The sequence below is a fragment of the Mastigoproctus giganteus genome, chromosome 12 (assembly GCF_048544385.1).
Source record: "Mastigoproctus giganteus isolate SK-2022 chromosome 12, ASM4854438v1, whole genome shotgun sequence".
In the NCBI taxonomy this organism is placed as follows: Eukaryota; Metazoa; Arthropoda; class Arachnida; order Uropygi; family Thelyphonidae; genus Mastigoproctus; species Mastigoproctus giganteus.
The window spans coordinates 92,361,254-92,388,629 of NC_143586.1; the positions used below are offsets into that span (position 1 = coordinate 92,361,254).

Consider the following 27,376-nt stretch of genomic DNA (forward strand, 5'->3'; position numbering starts at 1 on the left):
TTACTTTGCAAAATTTAAAGAGGGCCACTTGTGTGTCAAGGATGATCCTCACTGTGGCTGCCATTCTACTTCAAAAACCAATGATTCAATCATTTGTGTTTTTAATCTTATCAGGATTATAGACATTTAACTATCTGAGTTGCTAGTGAAATTGATGTTTCTGAGACATGTCAATCAATTTTATCACAAGATTTGGGAATGCAATAGATTTCAGCTAAGTTTTTGTCTGGTACCCTCACTGATGATCACAGAGAGCAGAAAATTCTTGCATGCCATTATTTTCATTGGTTTTCTACTGCTGGCCTGCATTCTGTTTCTTCCATCATTGCTGGTGATGAATCATGGGTATATGGCTCAGACCCAGAAACAAAGGTACAGTCCTCTCAATGGAAGACTCCATCTTCTCCAACATTCAAAACAGCAAGACAATCTTGATCAAACACGAAGATCATGTTTATCATCAGTTCTACAGCAATTGAGCATTTGTACACAAAAAAATGGCCAGAAAAGTCAGCTTCAAGCAATTGGCACTTGCATAATGACAATGTCGCTGCACACATTACATTTTCCATTCAAGAATTTCTTGAAAATCACTTCATCACTATATTAGACAGATTTAGCTTCCCTTGTGTTTCCCAAGCTTAAAGCCCCTTGAAAGATCCAGAAATGCCACAACTGTGGAAATTATTCACAACATGACACAGTAACTATTAGCAATTCCAAATTAAGCTTATCAGGAATGCTTTCAGAAGTTTCAGAGTATACAGTAACAAGTAGATTACTTCAAAAGCATTCCATTTGAAACGCTTCATTTTCCAAGTAATAATTCAGTCAGCAAACTTTTTGATCACACTTCACACTCAGTTTAATTAATATGGGTTTTGGAGGGTATATATACATTGGATTTTTAATCTCATTCCCAGATGTTCCAGAGGATTAGCCATTTTTATAATCTTGTTACCAAAGAACTGGTAAAGGTTGGTAACATTAATGTGTATTTTGGTAACAAGATTAAAGATTAGTTGACACCAGAAGTTTGTCTAATGATATAATTATTAAACAAACTTATTAGAATAAAATATATATTGTAATATAATTAAGAAGTTTGTCTTAATTGCAGTTAAGGTTGTTCTAAAGAATTCGTCACTTTATAACCTCATTGCCAGAAGTTTGCTAAGTAGATTATAAAACAACCAATTCCTTAGAACTGGTTATTTTACAATAATTACAATAACAATAGCTAAAATAAGTTTATAATAACTAGTTGACTAGATAAGATTTAGTCAACTATTAGTCAAAATCCCGTTAAGATCTTCTGGTAACAGGATAGTTGATAGGGTTCATTAAACATCTTTGGGCATTTCTTTGGAACATTTTTAATTGGAGGAGTGGTTATGGTCAAGATGTTTATATCTATTTTTAATTTGGAATAACTATTTTTAAAAATGTGGATGTAGTTTTCAATCTGGATGCACTTGTTGCAATTAATTCATAAATTAGCCTTTCTAGTAAAAGGCTAGTTTATGAAGTCTGGTGATGATATCTGCCTGCTGATAGGACTGATGTTTTGGTAAAGGCTCATTTGCTCAGTTGGTCTTTGCCCCAGTGTGAAAGTTTTTATCCACTTTAGATACACTGCAATTTTCAGTCTTTTATGTTTTAATTCTAAAAAGATTCTTCTCTTACTCTGGCTTATTCAGGCTTTTGGTCAACCTCCACATTGTAAACAATATATTGCACCTTTAGTGGTGAAGTCAGTTTTTTTAGCACACCTTTCTAAGTGTAGGTGTTTTGGTATAAAAATGTTGTTGGTTAGCTATCTGTGCAATTTCTTCACAAATTCATGGTGCATAGCCATTAGTAGAGGCATATGATGCAAGAAAGCAAGCTTATACAGCATCAGCCAAAAAAACCCTTCACATTTACCCAACCATTCACTCCAAAATTTTGTCTAGTTCTGCCTTGAATTTTTTTTAAGCTATCAAACAAGATGCATGATATTTCAGAGAGTGCTGGGAGCCATTGCGGTACAAGTAAACACATGGGTTGTGTTAGGGTAGCTAAGAATAGAAACAGGTGCAGGTATACTTGCGTGTACACCAATGCTAGGAGTTTAGTAAATAAATTTCATGAATTTGAGGTATTGGTGTCACACAGATATAAGGGATGCAGAACTGGAATTTGAGGAGTACAACGTCTACAGAAAGGATAGACAGGATAGGAAGGGGGGAGGGGTTATGCTATTAGTTAAGAAACACATAAAAACCAAGGAAGTGAAGCCAGTTGACATCGCTGGGCAGTGCAGTCTTGAGTCAGTTTGGTGTGACATAAGCATTGGGAGATCAAAATTGAGAGTAGGAGTGTGCTATAGGCCTAATGACTCTGATGAGTATAATAAGAAACTGTACAGGGAAATAGAGTGGGCCAGTAAATCAGAGAGTCTTATAATGGGAGATTTTAATTTCCCAGATATTGACTGGAATTTGGGGGCTGGTCACTCACACACTAGCAGGGCTTTTGTGGATTTATTGGATGATTGTTTTCTACATCAGCATGTTCGGGAGGCAACTAGAGGGAGTAATACTCTTGATTTGATTATCAGCAGTGATTCTTCATGCATTAAGAATCTCCAGATAAATGAACCACTAGGTGGCAGTGATCACAGTGTGCTGAAGTGGGATTTACTCAAAGAGGTAACTACCATTAGGGGTAAAGGGAAGGGTTATTGCTTCCGTAAAGGCGACTACGATGGACTGAGACAGTATTTAAATTCTATACAGTGGGACCAACTGATGATGTTACCAACAGCAAATTCAAAATGGGAAGCATTCAAAGAACTTATCTTGGAAGCTACTAGGCTTTACATACCAACTAAGAAATATTGTTCAAGGTTTAGGCCAAAATGGATGTCAGATGAACTAATGAGGCATATGGCAGAGAAGAAAAATGCATGGGATACTTACAAATTAACACATGACACAGAAGCCTATGATATATACAAGTTGATCTGTAACCAAGTTACAAAGGAGGTTAGGCAGGCGAAGGCAGATTACGAGAAATCTTTGGCAAGGGATGCAAAGAAAAACAGCACAGAGTTCTTTACTTATGTAAACTCTAGAAGGAAGGGGATGAATCAGATTGGTCCACTTGATATCGATGGGTCAACTGTTGATGATCCTGCTCAGGTAGCTAACAAACTAAATGAATATTTTGCATCGACATTCACACATGAGGAGTTATTTAGCGAGGGGAAAGCCAGAGGTGTATTCAACTCTAGCAGTAAGCTAGAGAATCTTGTAATAACTGGGAGTAAAGTGGAGGAGAAATTGTTGAAGATAAACACAAGAAAAGCACCTGGGGTGGATGAGATCTATCCAGTTATATTAAAGGAGGCAGCAAAGGAAGTAAGCAAACCCTTAGCCATAATTATGAGAGCTTCCTTGGACTCAGGGGAGGTACCCATAGACTGGAAATGTGCAAATGTGACCCCAATTCACAAAGGAGGAAGCCGACCGGGCTAGCCGAGTGGGTAAAGTACCTGCCCGGCAACCCAAAGGTCGCGGGTTCGATTCCCGCCTCGGGCTTGGATCAAAGTACTGCAAAAACCTTGGGAGGTGCAATATGGCCACAGAAGCCGATGCGCCAACAACTACCAAATCAAAAAAAAAAAAACAAAGGAGGATCAAAGGCTGACACAAGTAATTATAGACCTGTGAGCTTAACTTCTGTTCCAGGAAAATTAATGGAGGCACTGGTTAAAGAAGCACTGCAGGATCATTTAGACAAGACTTCAGTTATAGCTTGGACACAGCATGGCTTTGTTAAGGGGAAGTCTTGCCTGACCAATTTGATTGGATACTATGATGCAGTCACAAAAGAACTGTATGCAGGGAATAGCTTTGATATTATATACTTGGATCTTTGATATTATATACTGCTACACAAATTGGAGCAGTGTGACATTGGAGGCAAATTGCTGCTATGGATAAAGGGGTGGTTGAGGGGGAGAAGACAGAGTGGTAATCAATGGACACTGCTCATCGTGGACTAATGTTATTAGTGGACTCCCTCAGGGCTCCGTGTTGGGTCCATTATTGTTTTCTGTATTTATAAATGATATTGATGATGGTATATCAAGCTTAATATCTAAGTTTGCAGATGATACAAAGGTTGGCAGGGTTGTCAAGGACACTACTGACACTATGCTGCTGCAACAGGATCTGGAAAGGTTGAACAGATGGGCTGAGAGGTGGCAAATGAAGTTTAACATTGACAAATGTAAAGTACTACACATGGGAAACAGCAACCCATTGCAACGTATCAACTCTGTGGAACTACACTGACAGTGGTAGAGAATGAAAGGGACTTGGGGGTGGTTGTGCAGGCAGATATGAAGTTCTCTGAGCAGTGCAGATGGGCTGCAAGAGTAGCTCATGGAGTATTGTCAATGATATACAGGAATTTTTCCAGCAGGGATAAGGAGGTGATTATTCCCTTGTATAAGGCAGTGGTCAGGCCACACCTAGAGTACTGTATACAGGTCTGGAGGCCTCATTTCAAGAAGGATGTAGAGCTGCTGGAACGAGTACAGAGAAGGGCAACAAGATTAGTGAATGGAACAAAGGGGTGCTCTTACGAAGAAAGGCTTAAGTTTTGCAAATTACAGTGTCTGGAGACTAGGCACCAGCGAGGTGATCTGATAGAGGTGTATAAAGCCTTGAATGGTTTGAGCATGCTCAATGCTGATGGGATTTTTCCTCTAGCTCAGAAAAATCACCTGAGAGGGCATAAATTCAAATTGAGGAAAGACAGATGTAGGATAGACGTGCGGAAATTTGCCTTTAGCCAGCAGGTGGTTGGTTGGTGGAACAGACTTCCATCCCTTGTAGTGGAGGTTGATAGCCTAAATAAGTTTAAGGCTCAGCTGGACAGGTATTTTGAACGAACAGAGGGGTGAAGTGGGGTTTTTTTTTTTTTTTTTTTTTTGGCTGATGCTGCATAAGCTTGCTTTCTTGCGTCAAATGCCTCTGCTAATGCTAATGCTAATGGTAACTTCCAGCAATCAACCACCTGCTGGCTAAAGGAAAATTTCTGTACACCTATTCTACAACTGTCTTTCCTCAGTTTGAATTTATGCCCCATCAGGTGCATAATCTGAGCAAAAGAAAGAAACCCATCAGCACTGAGCTTGCTCAAAACATTCAAAGCCTTATACACCTCGATCAGATCACCTCACAGGTGCCTAGTCTCTAGATGCTGCAATTTGCAGAACTTAAGCCTTTCTTGGTTAGAGAAACCCTTTAACCATCTGTATATCCAGCATCTGTATATCCTTCTTTAAATGAATCCTTCAGACCTGTATGCAGTACTCAAGGTGTGGCCTTACCCTTGCCTTATACAAACTGATAATCACCTCCTTATCCCTGCTAGCAAAATTCCTGTATATCATTGACAAGATCCCATGAGCTGTTCTTGCAGCCTATCTGCACTGCTCAGAAAACTTCATATCTGACTGCAAAATTGTACTCAGGTCCTTTTCGCTCTCCACTACCCTGAGTGTAGTACCTGCACACTCAGGGTAGTGGAGAATTCTACCGATATGGAGTACTTTGCATTTGTCAACGTTAAACTTCAGTTGCAATTCTCAGCCCATCTGCCCAACTTTTCTAGATCCTGTTGCTGTAGCATACTGTCTTTTCTGTCATTAACAATCCTGCCAACCTTTGTATCATCTGCAAACTTCGACATTAAGCCTGATATACCTTCATCGATATCATTGGTAAATAGACAAAAAACAAAAATGGGGCCCAACACCAAACTTTAGGGACTCCACTAATAACATTAGTTCACGAAGAGCAGTGTCCATTGATTGCCACTCTGTCTTCTCCCACTCAATGATCCCTTTATCCATTGAGTAACTTTTCCTTAATGCCACACTGCTCCAATTTGTATAGCAGTCTTCCATTTGCTCAGAAAATTTAATTTGCATTTGTCAGTGTTAAAAAGTACATTTTCAAAACAGTATCAAAAGCTTTCCTGAAATCCAAGTATATGATATCAAAATTTATTTTTGCATCCAGTTCCTTTGTGACCACATTGTAGTATCCAATCAAATTGTATCAAAAGCTTTCCTGAAATTCAAGTATATGATATCAAATTAATTTTTTGCATCCAGTTCCTTTGTGACCACATTGTAATATCCAATCAAACTGGTCAGACAAGACTTCCCCTTACTAAACCCAAGCTGTGTCTGATCTATAACTGCAGTCCTGTGTAGCTGGTTCCACATTACTTCTTTAACCAGTGATTACATTATTTTTCCTATAACAGAAATTCCAAAAGCATTATAAATTACAAAAGACATTTAAATTACACATCTGTTATAAATTAACAGGTGTGTAATTTATAATGTCCCCCTTTGATCTCCCTTTGTCAATTGGAGATATGTTTGCATATCTTCACCCCACAGGAACCTTTCCTGAATCCAGATATGCTCTAATAATTATGGCTAAAGGTTTGCTTACCTCCTTTGCTGCCTCCCTTAATATAATTGGATAGATCCCATACACCCTAGGTGCTTTTTTTTTTTTTTGTTTAGCTTCAACAATTTTTCCTCCACTTTTTTTGCAGTTATCACAAAATCATTCAGCTTCCTGTTAGAATTTGATTAACTACTGGCATCCCCCTCCCTAAAGAATTCTTCATGTGTATACATAGATGCAAAATATCTATTCAGCCTGTCAGCAACATGAGCAGGATAATCAAAAGTTAAACCATTGACATTAAGTGGACCAATGTTATTCAACCCCTTCCTTCTACTGTTAATACAAGTAAAGAAACCTTATTTTCTTTGCATTATTTGCCAGAGCCATCTCATAATCTGCTCTAGTTTGCCTAACCTCCTTTGTGACTTGATTGCAGAATAGTTTATATCTACCATACGCTTCTATATCATCTGATAATTTATATGCATCCCCTGCATTTTTATTCTCTGTCACGTATCTCAATATTTCATATAACATTCATTTAGGTTTATAGCCTTAAACAGTATTTCTTAGTTGGTATGAAAAGCTTAGTAACTTCTATGATTATTTTCCTGAGTGCATCTTATTTAGAATGTGTTGTTCGTAACATCATTAGTTGGTCCCTCTATATAAAATTTAAAAACTCTGAGACCCCTTTATGAAAGCAAAATCTTTCACTTTACCCTTGATGGTGGTTACATCTTTTAAGTAAATTAAATTATCCATCAATACACTATGATCACTGCCACTTAGTGGTTCTTTTATCTGCAGATTCTCTGCAGATAAAAAAACCGCTCGGTTGCAGTGTGCATTATCTGCAGATTCAAGAGTATTACTCTCTTGTTGCCTTTCTTACATGCTGCTGTAGAAAGCAGTCATTCAATAAATCCACAATATCTTGCTATTGTGTGAGTGACCAACCCACAATTTCCAGTCAATATCTAGAAAGTTAAAATCTCCCATTATAATACATTCTGATTTACTTATCCACTCTTTTTTCCCCCTGTATGGTTGTTTGTTGTACTCATCACAGTAATTCAGCTTATAACACACTCCTACTCTCATATTTGTTTTCCCCGTGCTTCTGTCACACTGAACTGGCTCACCATTGCACTGGCCACTCATGTCAATGGGATCCACTACTTTAAATTTTGTGTTTCTTAACTAAGAGCATGCCCTTTGCACTTTCTATATTCCCATTGAAGTTGTTGTCTATGGGCAAGGTGGTACTGCTGTGGTGTTGTGCCGGGCTGTAATTTTCTTCTTAGATCCGGAAATCATCATAACAAAAATAGTGTCTGCACCTCCCAGGTAGCAGATGTTTTTCTGGAGTGTTGGTTTGGATGGCTGTATGTTTTCTCTGTTTACATGCAATATTCTAATTGCTCACAACTGATTGAGCCCTACCTCCATTATATAGAGAATACCATTGCACTGCTAAGAAATAAAATCCCCTTGTATAATGCAATGGTCAGGCCACACCTTGAGTACTGTATACAGGTCTGGAGGCCTCATTTCAGGAGGGATGTAGAGCTGCTGGAGCAAGTGCAGAGAAGGGCAACAAGATTAGTGAATGGAACAAAGGGTTGCTCTTATGAAGAAAGGCTTAAATTTTGCAAATTACAGTGTGTGGAGACTAGGCACCTGCGAGGTGATTAAAGTGTATAAAGCCTTGAATGGTTTGAGCATGCTGAATGCTGATGGGATTCTTTCTCTTGCTCAGAATAATCACCTGAGAGGTCATAAATTCAAATTGAGGAAAAGACAGTTGTAGGATAGATGTGCAGAAGTTTGCCTTAGCCAGTGTGGTTGATTGCTGGAACAAACTTCCATCTGTCGTTGTAGAAGTTTATAGCTTAAATAGATTAAAGGCAGAACTAGACAAACATTTGGAGCGAGTGGATGGGTGAAACAAGAAGGTTTTAATTTGTCAGTTGACAAAGAGACACGCATCTCGAAAGCTACTGATTTTGTTAGTATATATTTGTATTAAACTGGATTATAACTAACTTACGTGTATATTATAAAGGTTCTTTTTTTCTTCTTCTTTTCTTTTCTTTTCTTTTTTTTTTTTTTGGCTGATGCTATATAAGCTTGCTTTCTTGCATCATGTGCCTTTATTAATGCAACAGCTGCCAATGCGAAGTGAACTGTGTGGAACAGTCCTCACACAGATGGGAAAGGAGAGCTTCTGGAGAAGTTAATTAATGCCAATAACCTGAAAATTGTGGACACTCCGGGGCATCCACCAACCTGTATAACTTATTCAGGAGATTCTTTTAATGACATCACTCTTGCTAGTGAGAATGTTTTTAATAAAATACAGGACTGGCAAGTCTGTACCTCCTGGGGTTGGAAGTGACCACAATCCACTCTCCTTTACATTGTGCAATTCAACAATACTTCAAGAAGACCACATTGAGCTAAATATCAAGCATGCAAATTGGCAGAGGTTTGATTGTCACATGAGAAACTTTTCTACACCAGTCAATATTGAAACAGATAGGCTTTTCGTCAATAATATTGACAAAAAGCCTATCTGTTTCAATCCTATCTGCTGAAGTAAAAGCCCTATCTGCTGAAGTAAAAGCAATAGCATTTCAAGATTTCATCATCTCTGTCTGCAATACGTCCATCCCCAGGAGGCCTTTTCATGTCCCTTGGTGGACAAACCAACTAACTATACTGAGAAACTGGATGAGAATAACAAGAAGAGAATGCCAAAGATCTAAGAGAAATTGTTGGCCCTCTGATGAAATTCCTCATTTCCCATGCTGATCGCTTGGGAAATGAGGACCCCTGGGGATTAATATACGAGCTTGACTTAGACAAATTTATACCTGGAGACATCAATTCCTCCATCTGCCTTCCAGGTCAAGATGAACCCACGTTGTGGACACAGGTGATTAACTGTATATTGGATATCATTATTCATCAAGACTCCACACAAGCAGGAATCCAACACTCAAACCAGATTGAGACTTGACCACCTGATGCACCAAGGAGCTCCGGAAGAAGTACCCTTCTAGATATAATATCAATCGTGCAAATTGGCAGACGTTTGATTGTTACATGAGAAACTTTTCTACACCAGATAATATTGAAACAGATAGGCTTTTCATCAATAATATTGAAATCTGAAATCAGCTTAGCTGTGAAAACAACTAGATCAGGCAAATGTCTCACACCAGATCTGATCAAGACAAAGGTCATAAAGAGACTCAGGTCCATTGTTCTAGCCATCACGATCAATGCTTGCCTTCACGATGGGATTTTTCCCATGATCTGGAAAATGGCCCTGATCAAAATCATACAGAAAAACTCAGATAAGCCTCATGATAAACCAATTTCATACAGACCAATTGCCGTTCTTCTATAACTGGCAAGATGGAAGAAGGGCAATTGGTCTGTGAAGGGCAGATGCCTCACAGCGTGAGCGAGCACAAGAACTATATCAAGACCAATAACATGAGGATGCCCTCAGGGCTCGACTTAGACCCAATCTCATGAAATGTAGTTTTTGACAAATGGCTGGCAAGAGAACACCTAAACACTGCTAACTTTACATATGCAGATGACCTTGCTGTGGTCGTCTATAGAACCTCCTGGTGACAACTTGCGGACACTGTATACGACATCTTGAAAACCTCTTGCAGAGGTGCGGCACTCACCATCTCAGCCTCCAAGACTAGACAAATCACTTCAAGATCCCCTCAGATTAAATACAACAGCCAACAGATTAAGTATGGAAATACCTTCAGGTATTTAGGAGTACTCATGGATGACAAGCTTTCTTTCATTCCCAATACAAAAGCAGTCAAAGAAAAAGTGAAAAAAAAATATGCCAGCAAGCTGATTAGGATCACCAGGAGGGACTGGGATCTCAAGGGAAGTAACCTGAAGCTATAATTCTACTGTGTCTTTCTCCCAGTAATAACTTATGGAGCCATTGCCTGGGATTGACACATTGAGAACAAAGCACTGATTAGTTAGCTCCACCATGCTCACAGATTCAGCCTTGATTTATAGAGCCTGTAGGACAGCCTCAACCCTGGCCTTGCAGGTTCTCTGTGGACCTGGAGGTTACCTTTCATTACCTAAATATTACCACAGAAAGAATATACTGTGCACCATTGATGTTATTACATTTAACCTGGCCAATCCCCCCCCCCCATTCATGGAAAAGAACAGAATCAGAAGGGAGCTATTAAAACAGTGGCAACAATCCTGGATTGACATCCCCTCTGGGAAGAACAACATACACATTCATGCCAACGGCCAAGGAATACAACAAAAATCAACTTGCTTTTGCCCAGATTATATTTGCTACATTTCTGCTTTCGGAGCACGGTAGCCTCAATGCCAAGCTTCATGTCCTGGGGCTTACTCTCTCCCCACTATGTCATTGTGGTAGACCAGAAATGGCACACCACATCATTTTTGAATATCTGCATTACCCAGACTTCAGACACTCTCTGCAACTACCGGGAGGAGCAATTTCACTGGACCTGGCTGCTCTCCTAATTGCTACTAAAGAAAACTTCTTTGTTTTTTCCTGTGCAGACAAAGTGTTTAGAAGACATATACATTTGTCTTCTTGTAATATGGAGCAGTATGGCCTTAGTTGTTAATGCTCGTAAAAACCAAATAACAAACAATCTTGCAATACAGTTGTAATACAGTACTGTACAATAAATGTCTTTAAAAAAAATTAACACTCTGCAAATGGATTCTAATGCATTTGCATTAGTCCTCTCCAAATACACACTACATTAATAGAAAAACTGTCAATTAAACTTAATTGGACACTGATTGAAACCACTCCATAGTCTATCACCAATGGTATGGCTAGATCTTCAAAATGTAAAAATAACTGACTTGCATATCTGGCACTATCATCTGTCTATTCTTTAAGGATCAGTTTTGTTTTCTCAGAGTGTGTGATTGTTACAGTACTGTGAAATTCTGTGCAGAGTTCCAGGCCCAGGTAAGATTTTACATTTACAAAATTGTACTGTACTACAGTATGTCCTCAAAAACAGTTAGCTCGGAAAGAAAAAGTAGACATGATAGGATATTCTAAAAAATAAATGTGTGGGTGAAGTTCATAAGTTAGCTGATCATTTCAAAATTGGAAGACTTCAGCAGCAGCAGCAGCAGCAGCAATTATTTAAAAATCAAGGAACTTTATTAAAACACTGGCAGGGAAAGTGGAAATGTAAAGGAGTATACCATACATTTTCTCATGGCAGAAGGTGCCTTGGTAGATAAATTGACTTTTTCAGTGGTTTAATCAGACATGCAGTCAAAATATTCCCATCTCTGCACCTATGATTCAAACCAAATTTTTATAAATTGCTAAAGAATTTGGCACCATTGACTTTAAAGCATAAGTTCCGTAGGCATCACAATATTTCCTTCAAAGCAATTTGTGGGGAATCTACTGATGTTGTTAATTTGGAAACCGTTGCTGAGTGGAAAAAATGGTTGCTGCCAATACTTGTTGCATACTCACCAGAAAACATTGAATGCTGATAAAATGGTTCTTTTTTTTTTTTTTTTTTTTTTTTTTTTTTTATGTGCAGTCCTTGATAAAACAATATGCCTTAGAGGGGAATCATGTTGGAGGTAAAGTGGCAAAGGAGTGTCTGTCTGTACTTTTGTGTACAAGCATGGTGGGGCACTCGCGAAATACCTTTTGTTATAGGCAAACTTATGAAACCAGTGTGTTTTAAAATTTTGGATTTAAGCAAACTCATTGTATATTGGAAATCAAACAATAACACTTGTATGACTAGGTAGATAATGACAGAATGGCTGATCCAATTGAATAAAAGAATGATTTGCCAGAATAGAGAAGTTATTTTATTTCTTAACAGTGCCGCATCCCACTCGCACATTAAACTGAATAACGTTAAAATGGTGTTTGTTCCTCCAAACATACATCTTCTTCTCAACTACAAGATCAAAGAATAATTTCAAGCTTTAAGGTGAAATAATAGCAAATGGTCTTTTAACACCTGATTTCAAACTTAATGAAGAAAAAATTTGATTTGTTCAAAACTTTGCAAAAGTACAGATGTACTATAAGCTATAATCTGGATTAATGCAGTATGGAATGTGGTGAGCCCCTCTACAATTAAAAACTGCTTCCACAAAGCAGGACTTGATTTGGGTGTTAGTCAGTGTGGTGGTGACTTTGTAGATGCAGCTGATGCATCTGTATTTAATGGTTTGCTATGGACACTAGGAAATTCTTCACTAAATGGTCATGACTATTTCTGTAGACTCTGATACACTGGCAAAGAAAAAGAATTGTAAGTGAATTTATGAACAATGAAGAACTTATTGAGGATTTTTTTTTTTTTTGGCTGGTGCATCATAAGCCATAGGCTTTTTTGCACCATGCGGCCGTTACTAATACTAATACTAACTGTGTGACCCCAAATTAAAAAAGTATGCTGAAGTTTTTTACTGCTTCTGGAATAGAGAAGTTTTTCTGTTTTATTAGCTTAAATTGGCATATTAACTTATTTTCTAGAGTAGCTTTATATATTTTTAGTTATGATACTTAGTTTAAAGTTTAACTTAGATAGAGATTTTGTAGGTATTACTTAGTATTGGTAAGGGTATCAAATCCACGTGTTACAAGTTGCAACTCTGCTGAACGAGAAGTTTTTTTAGTCATATTTAGCTGCTTTATTGACCAATTGTTATATCAAATTATTTTCTATAAGTAGCTTGTAGATCTAGTGAGGATCCTTAGTTTATTCTGAATCGAGACAGCGAGATTTGGAAGTTAGTTAATACTTAAGTGTCCATAGACTTACCGTTCGTAACTTGCAGCCATTGTTATACGATATGTTATATCCCAAACTAGATAGCATAAGCTTAGTATAGTATATAATATAATATTGTCAATCAATCAGTAAAATCTATTAATCTTGTTAAACTTCATTGTCATTTAAATTGTACTTTTTAACTAAATACATATAACGACTTAGATTACAAACGTAACATAATTAATTAATACATAACTTGATACGGAAGTTATATAAATGGAACTCGTAGATAATACTCGATACTGAAAAATATATATAGCATTGTAACTGTGTTGGGATACAAGTTTAGAGTTATAATTTTGAAATTTTATTGAAATTAAATTGAAATCATGACTCGGACCAGATCAGCAAAGCAAAAGGCTCAAGATAATGGGAGTGTTGTGGCTCGGGAGAAGGGGGGACAGGGGGGGCAGTTTCCCTCTGAATAACAGCCTTTTAAAATGCACTGCTTGCATGATGTTTGTGGAGCAATTGGGTACAGGACATGATATTGCCATGGGGGATGTCTTTCAGTGTGCGCGATGTAAGCAGTGTAAGGAAATCAGGCGACAACTCAGCATTGTTATGGGCCTATATGAGAGCTTGAAGGACAGGGTAGATACCCTCGAAGGAACTAAATTGAGGGGCCCATCAAGCTCTCAGCTGCCCACATCAATGCCAGAGCTTGCACTTGGTCATCACGCAACACAGGGGCAACCCCCAAGGCAGAATGCTCTGGTCCCACAGGAACTAGTAGTTGTTGGTTACTCTGTTGTCAGGGAAATGGGGAACATGCTTTGTAAAAAGGATAGGTGGAACAGGACCAGGGTATGCCTGCCAGGTGCAAAGGTTGATGATGTTGTAGAGCGGATATCATCTTTTAAGGGCACAAAAGGTGATATAGTTGTACACGTTGGCACTAATGATATTAAGAGTAGGAGACTGGCAGAATTACTTAACAAGTACGGGTCACTGTTGAAAAAAAGCCGTGAATTAGGGTTGAATTTGAAAGTGTCTACAATTCTGCCCAGACATGATAGCAGGGAGTATATGACGAGTGCTTTGTCAATCAGTTCGGCCCTGGAAAGATTGTGCAAGGCCCAAGGGGTAGAATTTTTTCCAGCCTGGTCTGTACTCGTTAACAAGAGAGACTGCTTCTACAGGGATGGGATACACTTAAATAGAAAGGGTGCAAGAATATTTGCTGATGCTATCGAGGCAGCGTTAGGTGGGTCGGAAAACTGCCAGCTTGGGGGGATACAAGGACTAATAGATTAACAGCAGCCACTGGCAGAGGTGAAAGTGATTCTTGCACTGCTTTTATTGGAATGAGCAGCAGCCTGGAAAACAAGATGAAGGATATTTCAGAGACTGCTGGGAGTCATTGCGGTACAAGTAAACACATGGGTTGTGTTAGGCTAGCTAAGAATAGGAACAGGTGCATGTATACTTGCGTGTACACCAATGCTAGGAGTTTGGTAAATAAATTTGATGAATTTGAGGTATTGCTCAAAACATCAAAGGCAAAAATTGTTGGGATATCATCGACGTGGTGTGCAGAACTGGAATTTGGGGAGTACAATTTGTACAGAAAGGATAGAGAGGATAGGAAGGGAGGAGGGGTTATGCTATTAGTTAAGAAACACATAAAATCCAAGGAAGTGAAGCCAGTCGATATCGCTGGACAGTGCAGTGTTGAGTCAATTTGGTGAACATAAGCATTGTGAGAGATCAAAATTGGATTTATTGGATCATTGTTTTCTACATCAGTATGTTCGGGAGGCAACTAGATGGAGTAATACTCTTGATCTGATTATCAGTAGTGATTCTTCATGCATTAAGAATCTGCAGATAAAGGAACCACTAGGTGGCAGTCATCAATTGTGCTGAAGTGGGATTTACTCAAAGAGGTAACTACCATCAGGGGTAAAGGGAAGGGTTTTTGCTTTCGTAAAGGCGACTACGATGGTCTGAGACAGTATTTAAATTCTATACAGTGGGACCAACTGATGATGTTATCAACAGCAAATTCAAAATGGGAAGCATTCAAAGAACTTATCTTCGAAGCTACTAGGCTTTACATACCAACTAAGAAATATTGTTCAAGGTTTAGGCCAAAATGGATGTCAGATGAACTAATGAGACATATGGCAGAGAATAAAAAGGCATGGGATACATATAAATTAATGGGTGAAGCCTATGATAGATATAAGCTGGTCTGTAACCAAGTCACAAAGGAAGTTAGGCAGGCAAAGGCAGATTATGAGAAATCCTTGGCAAAGGATGCAAAGAAAAACAGAAAAGAGTTCTTTACCTATGTAAACCTTTAGAAGGAAAGGGATGAATCTGATTGGTCCACTGTATATTGATGGTTCAACAGTTGACGATCCTGCTCAGGTGGCTAACAAACTGAACGAGTATTTTGCATCTACATTCACATATGAGGAATTATTCGGGAAGGGGAATGCCAGAGGTTAAGTAAACTCTGGCAGTGAGCTAGATGATTTTGTAATAACTGAGAGGAAAGTAGAGGAGAAATTGTTGAGGATAAACATAAGAAAGGCACCTGGGGTGGATGGGATCTATCCAGTTATATTAAAGGAGGCAGCAGAGGAAGTAAGCAAACCCTTAGCCATAATTATGAGAGCTTCTTTGGACTCAGTGGAGGTACCCATAGACTGGAGATGTGCAAATGTTGACTCCAATTCACGAAGGAGGATCAAAGGCTGACACAAGTAATTATAGTAATTATAGATCAAAGGCTGACACAAGTAATTATAGTAATTATAGATCAAAGGCTGACACAAGTAATTATAGTAATTATAGATCAAAGGCTGACACAAGTAATTAATCTGTTCCAGGAAAATTAATGGAGGCACTGGTTAAAGAAGCACTGCAGGATCATCTAGACAAAACTTCAGTTATAGCTTGGACACAGCATGGTTTTGTGAAAGGAAAGTCTTGCCTGCCCAATTTGATTGGATACTATGTTGCAGTCACAAAAGAACTGGATGTAGGGAATAACTTTGATATTATATATTTGGATCTTAGAAAGGCTTTTGATACTGTTGCACTTGGAAGATTGCTGCAAAAATTGGAGCAGTGTGGCATTGGAGGCAAATTGCTGCTATGGATAAAGGGATGGTCGAGGGGGAGAAGACAGAGAGTGGTAATCAATGGACACTGCTCATTGTGGACTAATGTTATTGGTGGAGTCCCTCAGGATTCAGTTTCGGGTCCATTATTGTTTTCTGTATTTATAAATGATATTGATGATGGTATATCAAGCTTAATGTCCAAGTTTGCAGACGATACAAATGTTGGCAGGGTTGTTAAGGACACTACTGACACTATGCTGCTGCTGCTGCAACAGGATCTGAAAGGTTGAGCAGATGGGCTGAGAGGTGGAAAATGAAGTTTAACATTGACAACTGTAAAGTACTACATATGGGAAACAGCAACCCCAGAGCAACGTATCAACTCTGTGGTACTACACTGACAGTGGTAGAGAATGAAAAGGACCTGGGGGTAATTGTGCAGGCAGATATGAAGTTCTCTGAGCAGTGCAGATGGGCTGCAAGAGTAGCTCATGGTATCTTATCAATGATATACAGGAATTTTTCTAGCAGGGACAGGGAGGTGATTATTCCCTTGTATAAGGCAATGGTCAGGCCACACCTTGAGTACCATATACAGGTCTGGAGGCCTAATTTCAAGAATGATGTAGAGCTGCTGGAACGAGTACAGAGAAGGGCAACAAGATTAGTGAATGGAACCAAGGGTTGCTCTTACGAAGAAAGGCTTAAGTTTTGCAAATTACAGTGTCTGGAGACTAGACACCGGCTAGGTGATCTGATAGGATTGTGAAGAATATGAAGAATCCGATGGGATTCTTCCTCTTGCTCAGAGTAATCACCTGAGAGGGCATAAATTCATATGGAGGAAAGACAGATGTAGGATAGATGTGTGGAAATTTGCCTTTAGCCAGCGGGTAGTTGGTTGGCGGAACAGACTTCCATCCCTTGTTGTGGAAGTTGATAGCCTAAATAAATTTAAGGGTCAGCTGGACAGGTATTTCGAATGAACGGAGGGGTGATATGGAAGTGGTTTTTTTTGGCTGATGCTGCATAAGCTTGCTTTCTTGCATCATGTGCCTCTACTAATGATAATGCTAATTAGTTTATTTAAACATATTAAAAGTATTATATGTGAGAAAAAACTATGAATATGGAATAAAACTAGTGAGTGATCTAATTATCCATAATGAAAATGAAATACTCTAAAAAAAAGCAATTTATATTCATTTTTTATTAAAAATTAGTGGTTTTGTAATAAATAACACAAATAAAAGTGTTATTCATTAAAAATTAAATGTGCATTTTTCATTAAAAGCAAGTAAAACATAAGGCTTTACTTTCAATCAAACCAGCATCTACTGAGAGTGAACTGAGAGAATATAAAATTTGAAGTAGACTTTCAGATGAATCTGTCGGCACCCAAGTATTTTTGAAGAACTAATTACACTAGCCAACATGATTTTTACCTCCAAGAACTTAAATGCTGTTTTTAACAATTTTTTATGCTTAGATTTTGAGAATCACCATGATAGTTTCACATCATATCACAGTTATTAAATATAGAGGGAGTTACGTTTTACCAAAATATGTCTTCTCATAATCTAGCCAGTAATGTATCACATATTGATCTATTTTAATGAATATAAGCTACCAGAACCGGTTCATGGAACGAATTAAGTTCATGGCCCACTGTATTATATATTTAATTATGCAAACTTCTTTTACAAAACTAAACCGTTATTGTGTGAATAGAATACCTGATACAAACCTGAACCTGCTTTCAGGTGATAGAGGACATCTTCAGGTTTTTATTTACCAACTGGAAAATATGCACACTGCAGTATAATTGCAAAACTCTAATCATGATGGAATTTACCAACCGCAATGAGATAACAGCCTTTTTATGATGAGTATGCGTAGTTTCCAAAGTGTACACACCTTCTTTCTTCGGCGCCTCCGTAGCCAGGTGGGAAGGAGCAGCAGTGCGCAGCATACGCTTCTTGATTAGACAGGGGTTCGAGCCCGTCACCAACAAATACGGAGGATGCGGAAAGGTCAAGGAATGACCACCGCATATCCCGGAGCAATATGGCCTTAGTTGCTAATGCTCCTAAAAACCAAACAAACAAACAAACAAACCTCCTTTCTTCTTTAGAGAAGCTACTATCACAGGAATCATGTGTCTGGACTTGTTACAGAATTTCATTATGCCTCAGCTACAGAATGACAGTGATAGCAATTTGATTTTTCAACAGGCTGGAACTCTGCCATTTTATCACAAAGAAATATTCTTGCTTACCTGAACATAGCATTTCCTGGAAAGTGGATTGGAAGAGGAGTAGGACTTATTTTTTGGCTCCTCGATCCGCACATCTGACTCCTTTAGATTTTACTCTCTGGGAACTCATGAAAGACCAGCTGTGTTTTTCCCCTATACCAGAAACTATTATGCAACTTAAACTTTTGGGGAGCAATTAGCATTCGCATTAGTAAAGACATATGATGCAAGAAAGCAAGCTTATGTAGCATCAGCCAAAAAAAAAAAAAAAAAAAAACCCTTCCACTTCACCCCTCCATTCATTCGAAATACCTGTCCAGCTGAGCCTTAAATTTATTTAGGCTATCAACTTCCACAACAAGGGATGGAAGTCTGTTCCACCAACCAACCCGCTGTCTAAAGGCAAATTTCGCACATCTATCCTACATCTGTCTTTCCTCAATTTGAATTTATGCCCTCTCAGGTGATTATTCTGAGCAAGAGGCAATATCCCATCAGCATTGAGCATGCTCAAACCATTCAAGGCTTTGTACACCTCTATTAGATTACCTCGCCGGTGCCTAGTCTCCAGACACTGTAATTTGCAAAACTTAAGCCTTACTTCATAAGAGCAACCCTTCGTTCCGTTCACTAACCTTGTTGCCCTTCTCTGTACTCGTTCCAGCAGCTCTACATTCTTCTTGAAATAAGGTCTCCAGACCTGTATACAGTACTCAAGGTGTGGTCTGACCATTGCCTTATACAAGGGAATAATCACCTCCCTATCCCTGCTAGAAAAATTCCTGTATATCATTGATAAGACACCATGAGCTACTCTTGCAGCCCGTCTGCACTGCTCAGAGAATTTCATATATGCCTGTACAATTACCCCCAGGTCCTTTTCATTCTCTACCACTGTCAGTGTAGTGCCACAGAGTTGATACGTTGCTCTGGGGTTGCTGTTTCCCATATGTAGTACTTTACAGTTGTCAAGGTTAAACTTCATTTGCTACCTCTCAGCCCATCTGCTCAACCGTTCCAGATCCTGTTGCAGCAGCATAGTGTCAGTAGTGTCCTTAACAACCCTGCCAACCCTACCGGCAGTGACTGTGCAACAACTCCATGCTAGCCATATTCAAACCTATGCCGACTTCTTACCGATATATATGGATGGTTCCAAATCACTGTCAACTGTTGGAGCAGCAGCAGTGTTTCCCTCTGCTATCATATCAGCTTCTCTTCCACCTGAGTATAGCAACTTTTCAGCAGAACTGTATGCAATACAGTTAGCTCTAGAAAATTTGACTCTACATCCATCTGCAAAATATATAGTTTATACTGACTCTCTCAGCTCAATTAAAGCAATGCAGAATACATCTCAAAAGAATCACCATATTGTAATGAAAATCAGGAGTTTGTTATTGCAGATATATGATCTTCAACAACTAGTGAAGTTTTGCTGGATTCCAGCACATTCAGGCATAAAAGGGAATGAAATGGCTGATATATCTGCCAAAAGTCCAAGTTCAGACCAAACTTCTATCCCTATTCCAGCGCCCGATTATAATATCTTAATTCAAGCAGCATGCCATGCACAGTGGACAGAATTATGGCATAACCAAACCAATAACAAACTTTTCCAGTTGAAACAATACCCAAAGCTCTGGCACTCCAGCAATCAGACAGTGCAGCGGGAAGAAGTGGTACTCACACGAATGAGAATAGGACACACCCATCTGACTCACCTCCATCTACTAATGGGCGATGATCCTCCTCAGTGTCCACACTACTTAGAATATCTAACAGTCAAACACATTCTGATTGACTGTCCGCAGTATCAACAACATCGAGCTGCGATACTTCAAAATCTGGCTAATCGTTCAGAACCATTGACATTACATCATATCATTGGAGAGGACGCAAATGTTAACAAACTTTTCTGCTTTTTAAAACAAATTGGAGTGTATCATCTTTTATAAATAGGCTACAGGACTGAAACTAATTTAAACTGGATTATTTTTTAATATTCCTACGAATAGGCGCACTATAGCCATAGCAGCTAATGCGCCAATAAACACCCATATCACACACACACACACACACACACGCAGCTGCTGCACATTCCTATAGAAGCAGGGCAAGAATCACTTTCACCTCTGCCAGTGGCTACTGTTAATCTATTAGTCCTTGTATCCCCCCCAATCTAGCAGTTTTCCAACCCACCTAACACTGCCTCGATAGCTTCAGCAAACATTCTTGCACCCTTTCTATTTAAGTGTATCCCATCCCTGTAGAAGCAGCCTTTCCTGTTAACAAGTACAGACCAGGCTGAAAAAAATTCTACCCCTCGAGCCTTGCACAATCTTTCCAGGCCCGAATTGATCGACAGGGCTCTCATCATATACTCCCTTCTATCGTGTCTGGGCAGAATTGCAGACACTTTCAAATTCAACCCTAATTCACGGCTTTTTTTCAACAGTGACCTGTACTTGCTAAGTAATTCCGCCGGTCTCCTACTCTTAATATCATTAGTGCCAACGTGTACAACTATATCACCTTTTGTGCCCTTAAAAGATGATATCCGCTCTACAACGTCATCACCCTTTGCACCTGGCAGACATACCCTGGTCCTGTTCCACCTATCCTTTTTACAAAGCATGTGTACTGTTTCCCTGACAATAGAGTCACCAACAACTACTAGTTCCTTTGGGACCAGCGCATTCTGCCTTGGAGTCTGCCGCTGTGTTGCGTGATGCCCAAGTGCAAGCTCTGCCGTTGGTGTGGCCAGCTGAGAACTTGATGGGCCCCTCACTTTTAATCCTTCGAGGGCATCCACCCTGTCCTTCAAGCTCTCATATAGGCCCATAACAACGCTGAGTTTTCGCCTGATTTCCTTACACTCCTTGCATGGAGGAGTCTGGGTGCGAACGTAGCCTGTACAGACTTAGCTCCTTGAAGCTCTTCGAACAGAGAAGTTTTTCCTGATTTATTTTCTGATTTATTAGTTTAAATTGTCATATTAACTTATTTTCTAGAGTAGCTTTATATTCCTAGTTACGATACTTAGTTTAAAGTTTAACTTAGACAGAGATTTTGTAGGTACTACTTAGTATCGGTAACGGTATCAAATCCACGTGTCACAAATTGAACGAGAGGTCTTTTTTTTTTTTTAACCAAATTTAGTCGATTTATTAACCAATTGTTATATCAAATTATCTTCTATAAGTAGATTATAGACCTAGTCAGGATCCTTAGTTTATTCTAAATTGAGATAGCGAGATTTGGAAGCTAATCAATACTTACGAGTCCGTAGAAGTACCGTTCGTGAATTCCCGCCATTTTTACACGATAGCATAAGCTTAGTGTAGTATAGTGCATAATATAATATTGTCAATTAATCAGTAAATCTATTAATCTTGATAAACTTTATTGTCAATTAAATTGTATTTTTAACTCTATATATATATAATGACTTAATCGTAACAAATAATTAATACATAACTGTAGTGGTACACGTGATACGGAAGTTGTATAAAGGGAACTCGTAGAAAACACTAGATACCAAAAAAATATATATATAACATAACTGTTTTGGGATATAACTTAAGGATTTAATTTTTGTTTTGAAATTTTATTGAATTAAATCGGAATCATGACTCTGACCAGAGCAGCAAAGCAAAAGGCTCAAGCTAATGGGAGTGCTGTGGTTCAGGGGAGAACTGAGGGGGGGGGCAGTTGCCCTCTGAATCACAGTCTTTTAAAATGCACTGTTTGCTTGATGTTTGCGGAGCAGTCGGGTACGGGACATGATACTGCCAAGGGGGATGTCTTTGTGTGTGCACGATGTAAGGAGTGCAAGGAAATCAGGCGACAACTCAGCGTTGTTATGGGCCTTTATGAGAGCTTGAAGGACAGGGTGGATGCCCTCGAAGGAAATAAATTGAGGGGCCCATCAAGCTCTCAGCTGCCCACATCAACACCAGAGCTTGCACTTGGTCATCAGGCAACACAGAGGCAGCCCCCTAGGCAGAATGCGCTGGTCCCACAGGAACTAGTAGTTGTTGGTGACTCTATTGTCAGGGAAACGGGGAACATGCTTTGTAAAAAGGATAGGTGGAATAGGACCAGGGTATGTCTGCCAGGGGCAAAGGTTGATGACGTTGTAGAGTGGATATCATCTTTTAAGGGCACAAAAGGTGATATAGTTGTACACGTTGGCACTAATGATATTAAGAGTAGGAGACCTGTTGAAAAAAAGCTGTGAATTAGGGTTGAATTTGAAAGTGTCTGCAATTCTGCCCAGACACGATAGGAGGGAGTATATGATGAGAGCCTTGTCGATCAATTCGGCCCTGGAGGGATTGTGCAAGGCTCAAGGGGTAGAATTTTTTTCAGCCTGGACTGTACTTGTTAACAGGAGAGATTGCTTCTACAGGGATGGGATACACTTAAATAGAAAGGGTGCAAGAATTTTTGCTGATGCTGTCGAGGCAGTGTTAGGTGGGTCGGAAAACTGCTAGTTGGGGGGGATACAAGGACTAATAGATTAACAGTAGCCGCTGGCAGAGGTGGAAGTGATTCTTGCACTGCTTCTATTGAAATGAGCATAAGCCTGAAAAACAAGATGCAGGATATTTCAGAGACTGCTGGGAGTCATTGCGGTACAAGTAAACACATGGGTTGTGTTAGGGTAGCTAAGAACAGAAACAGGTGCATGTATACCTGCGTGTACACCAATGCTAGGAGTTTGGTAAATAAATTTGATGAATTTGAGGTATTGCTCAAAACATCAAAGGCAGATATTGTTGGGATATCAGAGACGTGGTGTCACACAGATATAAGTAATGCGGAACTGCAATTTGGGGAATACAATGTGTATAGAAAGGATAGACAGGACAGGAGCGGAGGAGAGGTTATGCTATTAATTAAGAAACACATAAAGTCCAAGGAAGTGAAGCCAGTCGACATCGATGGACAGGGCAGCGTCGAGTCAGTTTGGTGTGACATAAGCATTGGGAAATCAAAATTGAGAGTAGGAGTTTGCTATAGGCCTAATGACTCTGATGAGTATAATAAGATATTGTACAGGGAAATAGAGTGGGCCAGTAAATCAGAGAGTCTTATAATGGGGGATTTTAATTTCCCAGATATTGACTGGAATTTGTGGGTTGGTCACTCGCACACTAGCAAGGCTTTTGTGAATTTATTGGATGATTGTTTTCTACATCAGCATGTTCGTGAGGCAACAAGAGGGAGCAATACTCTTGATCTGATTATCAGTAGTGATTCTTCATGCATTAAGAATCTGCAGATAAATGAACCACTAGGTGGCAGCGATCACAGTGTGTTGAAGTGGGATTTACTCAAGGAGGTAACTACCATCAGAGGTAAAGGGAAGGGTTTTTGTTTTCGTAAAGGCGACTATGATGGTCTGAGACAGTATTTAAATTCTATACAGTGGGACCAACTGATGATGTTACCAACAGCAAACTCAAAATGGGAAGCATTCAAGGAACTAATCTTGGAGGCTACCAGGCTTTACATACCAACTAAGAAATATTGTTCAAGGTTTAGGCCTAAATGGTTGTCAGATGAACTAATGAGACATGTGGCAGAGAAGGAAAATGCATGGGATACATACAAATTAATGGTTGACATGGAAGTCTATGGTAGATATAAGTTGGTCTGTAACCAAGTCACAAAGGAGATTAGGCAGAGGCAGACTACGAAAAATCCTTAGCAAAGGATGCAAAGAAAAACAGAAAAGAGTTCTTTACATATTTAAACTCAAGAAGGAAAGGGATGAATCAGATTGGTCCACTGGATATTGATGGTTCAACAGTTGAGGATCCTGCTCAGGTGGCTAACAATCTAAACAAGTATTTTGCATCTACATTCACGCATGAGGAGTTATTCAGGAAGGAGAATGATGTAGGTAAAGTAAACATTGGCAGTGAGCTGGATGATTTTGTAATAACTGAGAGGAAAGTGGAGGAGAGATTGTTGAGGATAAACATAAAAAAGGCACCTGGGGTGGATGGGATCTATCCAGTTATATTAAAGGCGGCAGCAAAGGAAGTAAGCAAACCCCTAGCCATAATTATGAGAGCTTCTTTGGACTCAGGGGAGGTACCCATAGACTGGAGATGTGCAAGTGTAACCCCAATTCACAAAGGAGGATCAAAGGCTGACACAAGTAATTATAGACCTGTTAGTTTAACTTCTGTTCCAGGTAAATTAATGGAGGCACTGGTTAAAGAAGCACTGCAGGATCATCTAGACAAGAATTCAGTTATAGCTCAGACGCAGCACGGTTTTGTTAAGGGCAGGTCTTGCCTGACCAATTTGATTGGATACTATGATGTAGTCACAAAAGAACTGGATGCAGGGAATAACTTTGATATTATATATTTGGATCTTAGAAAGGCTTTTGATACTGTTGCACATGGAAGACTGCTGCACAAATTGGAGCAGTGTGGCATTGGAGGCAAATTGCTGCTATGGATAAGGGGATGGTTGAGTGGCAGAAGACAGAGTGGTAATCAATGGACACTGCTCAACGTGGACTAATGTTAGTAGTGGAGTTCCTCAGGGTTCGGTGTTGGGTCCGTTGTTGTTTTCGGTGTTTATGAATGATATTGATGATGGGATATCAAGTTTAATGTCCAAGTTTGCAGATGATACAAAGGTTGGCAGGGTTGTTAAGGAAACCACTGACGCTATGCTGCTGCAACAGGATCTGGAAATGTTGAACAAATGGGCTGAGAGGTGGCAAATGAAGTTTAACATTGACAAATGTAAAGTACTACATATGGGAAACAGTAACCCCAGAGCAACGTATCAACTCTGCGGTACTACACTGACAGTGGTGGAGAATGAAAAGGACCTGGGGGTAATTGTGCAGGCAGATATGAAGTTCTCTGAGCAGTGCAGACGAGCTGCAAGAGTAACTCATGGTGTGTTGTCAATGATATACAGGAATTTTTCTAGCAGGGATAAGGAGGTGATTATTCCCTTGTATAAGGCAATGGTTAGGCCACATCTTGAGTACTGTATACAGGTCTGGAGGCCTCATTTCAAGAAGGATGTAGAGCTGCTGGAACGGGTACAGAGAAGGGCAACAAGATTAGTGAATGGAACAAAGGGTTGCTCTTACGAAGAAAGGCTTAAGTTTTGCAAATTACAGAGTCTGGAGACTAGGCATATGGAGGAAAGACAGATGTAGGATAGATGTGCGGAAATTTGCCTTTGGCCAGCGGGTGGTTGGTTGGAGGAACCGACTTCCATCACTTGTTGTTGAAGTTGATAGCCTAAACAAATTTAAAGCTCAACTGGACAGGTATTTCGAACGAAAGGAGGGGTGAAATGGGAGTGGTTTTTTTTCCGGCTGATGCTGAATAAGCTTGCTTTCTTGCATCATATGCCTCTACTAATGCTAATGTTAATGCTAATGGTAATCGCGCACATACAAAGATATCCCCCATGGCAGTATCATGTCCCGTTCCTGATTGCTCCACAAACATCAAGCAAATAGTGCATTTTAAAAGGCTGTGATTCAGAGGGCAACTGCCCCCCTCAGTTCTTCCCTGAGCCACAGCACTCCCATTAGCTTGAGCCTTTTGCTTTGTTGCTCTGGTCTGAGTCATGATTTTGATTTAATTTCTATAAAAATTTCAATTTTAGTACAAAATTAAAACCCTAAACTTGTATTCCAACACAGTTATAACGCTATATTTATGTTTCAGTATCGAGTGTTATCTACGAAATTCCTTTATATAACCTCCGTATCAAGTTATGTATTAATTATTTATTTTTGGCTAATTATTTATGTTACATAATCTAAGTCGTTATATGTATATAGTTAAAAGTACAATTTAGTTGACAATGAAGTTCAACAAGATTAATAGATTTACTGATTAATTGACAATATTATATTATGTACTATACTATACTATGCTAAGCTTATGCTATCTAGTTCGAGATATTTTGTTTCGCGTAACAATGGCGGCAAATTATGAACGGTAATCTACGGACACTTAAGTTTCGATTAACTTCCAAATCTCGCTGTCTCAATTCAGAATAAACAAAGGATCCTGACTAGCTACTTACAATTGGTTAATAAATTGATTAACTATGGTTTAAAAAAAAATCCTCTTGTTCAACGGAGCTGCAACTTGTAACACGTGGATTTGATACCCTTACCGATACTAAGTAATACCTACAAAATCTCTATCTAAGTTAAACTTTAAACTAAGTATCGTAACTAGGAATATAAAGCTACTCTAGAAAATAAGTTAATATGCCAATTTAAGCTAATAAAACAGAAAATAAATCAGAAAAAACTTCTCTGTTCCAGGAGCGGCAATAAGCTACGTCCGTACAGGCTACCCTCGTTCTCAATCTCAATTGGCCATGTCAACAGGGATTTGTTGTGCCAAATATGCATCAGCAGAGTAACTAAAGGTGTACACATCAATATACTAGTGATCCACAAAAAAAGTGCCTATCAGTGACAAACTATTGTTGTGGAAAAATCTAGTCTTAAAATTATTTAAAATAGATAAATATTTGTAATAGAACAATAGAGTGTATTCTCATATATATATATATATATATATATATACACAAACACATGCACAGTTATATGTTACAAGGTGTTTGCTCATAGAGAAACTGAAGTCAAATATAATGACTTAT

General features: G+C 39.1%; 1 protein-coding gene across 1 annotated transcript in view; it reads left to right on the forward strand.

Moving 5' to 3' along the window:
- Window positions 1-27,376, forward strand: part of LOC150077276 (protein saal1-like) — a 242,943-nt gene that overhangs the window by 195,984 nt on the left and 19,583 nt on the right. The window lies entirely within an intron of this gene.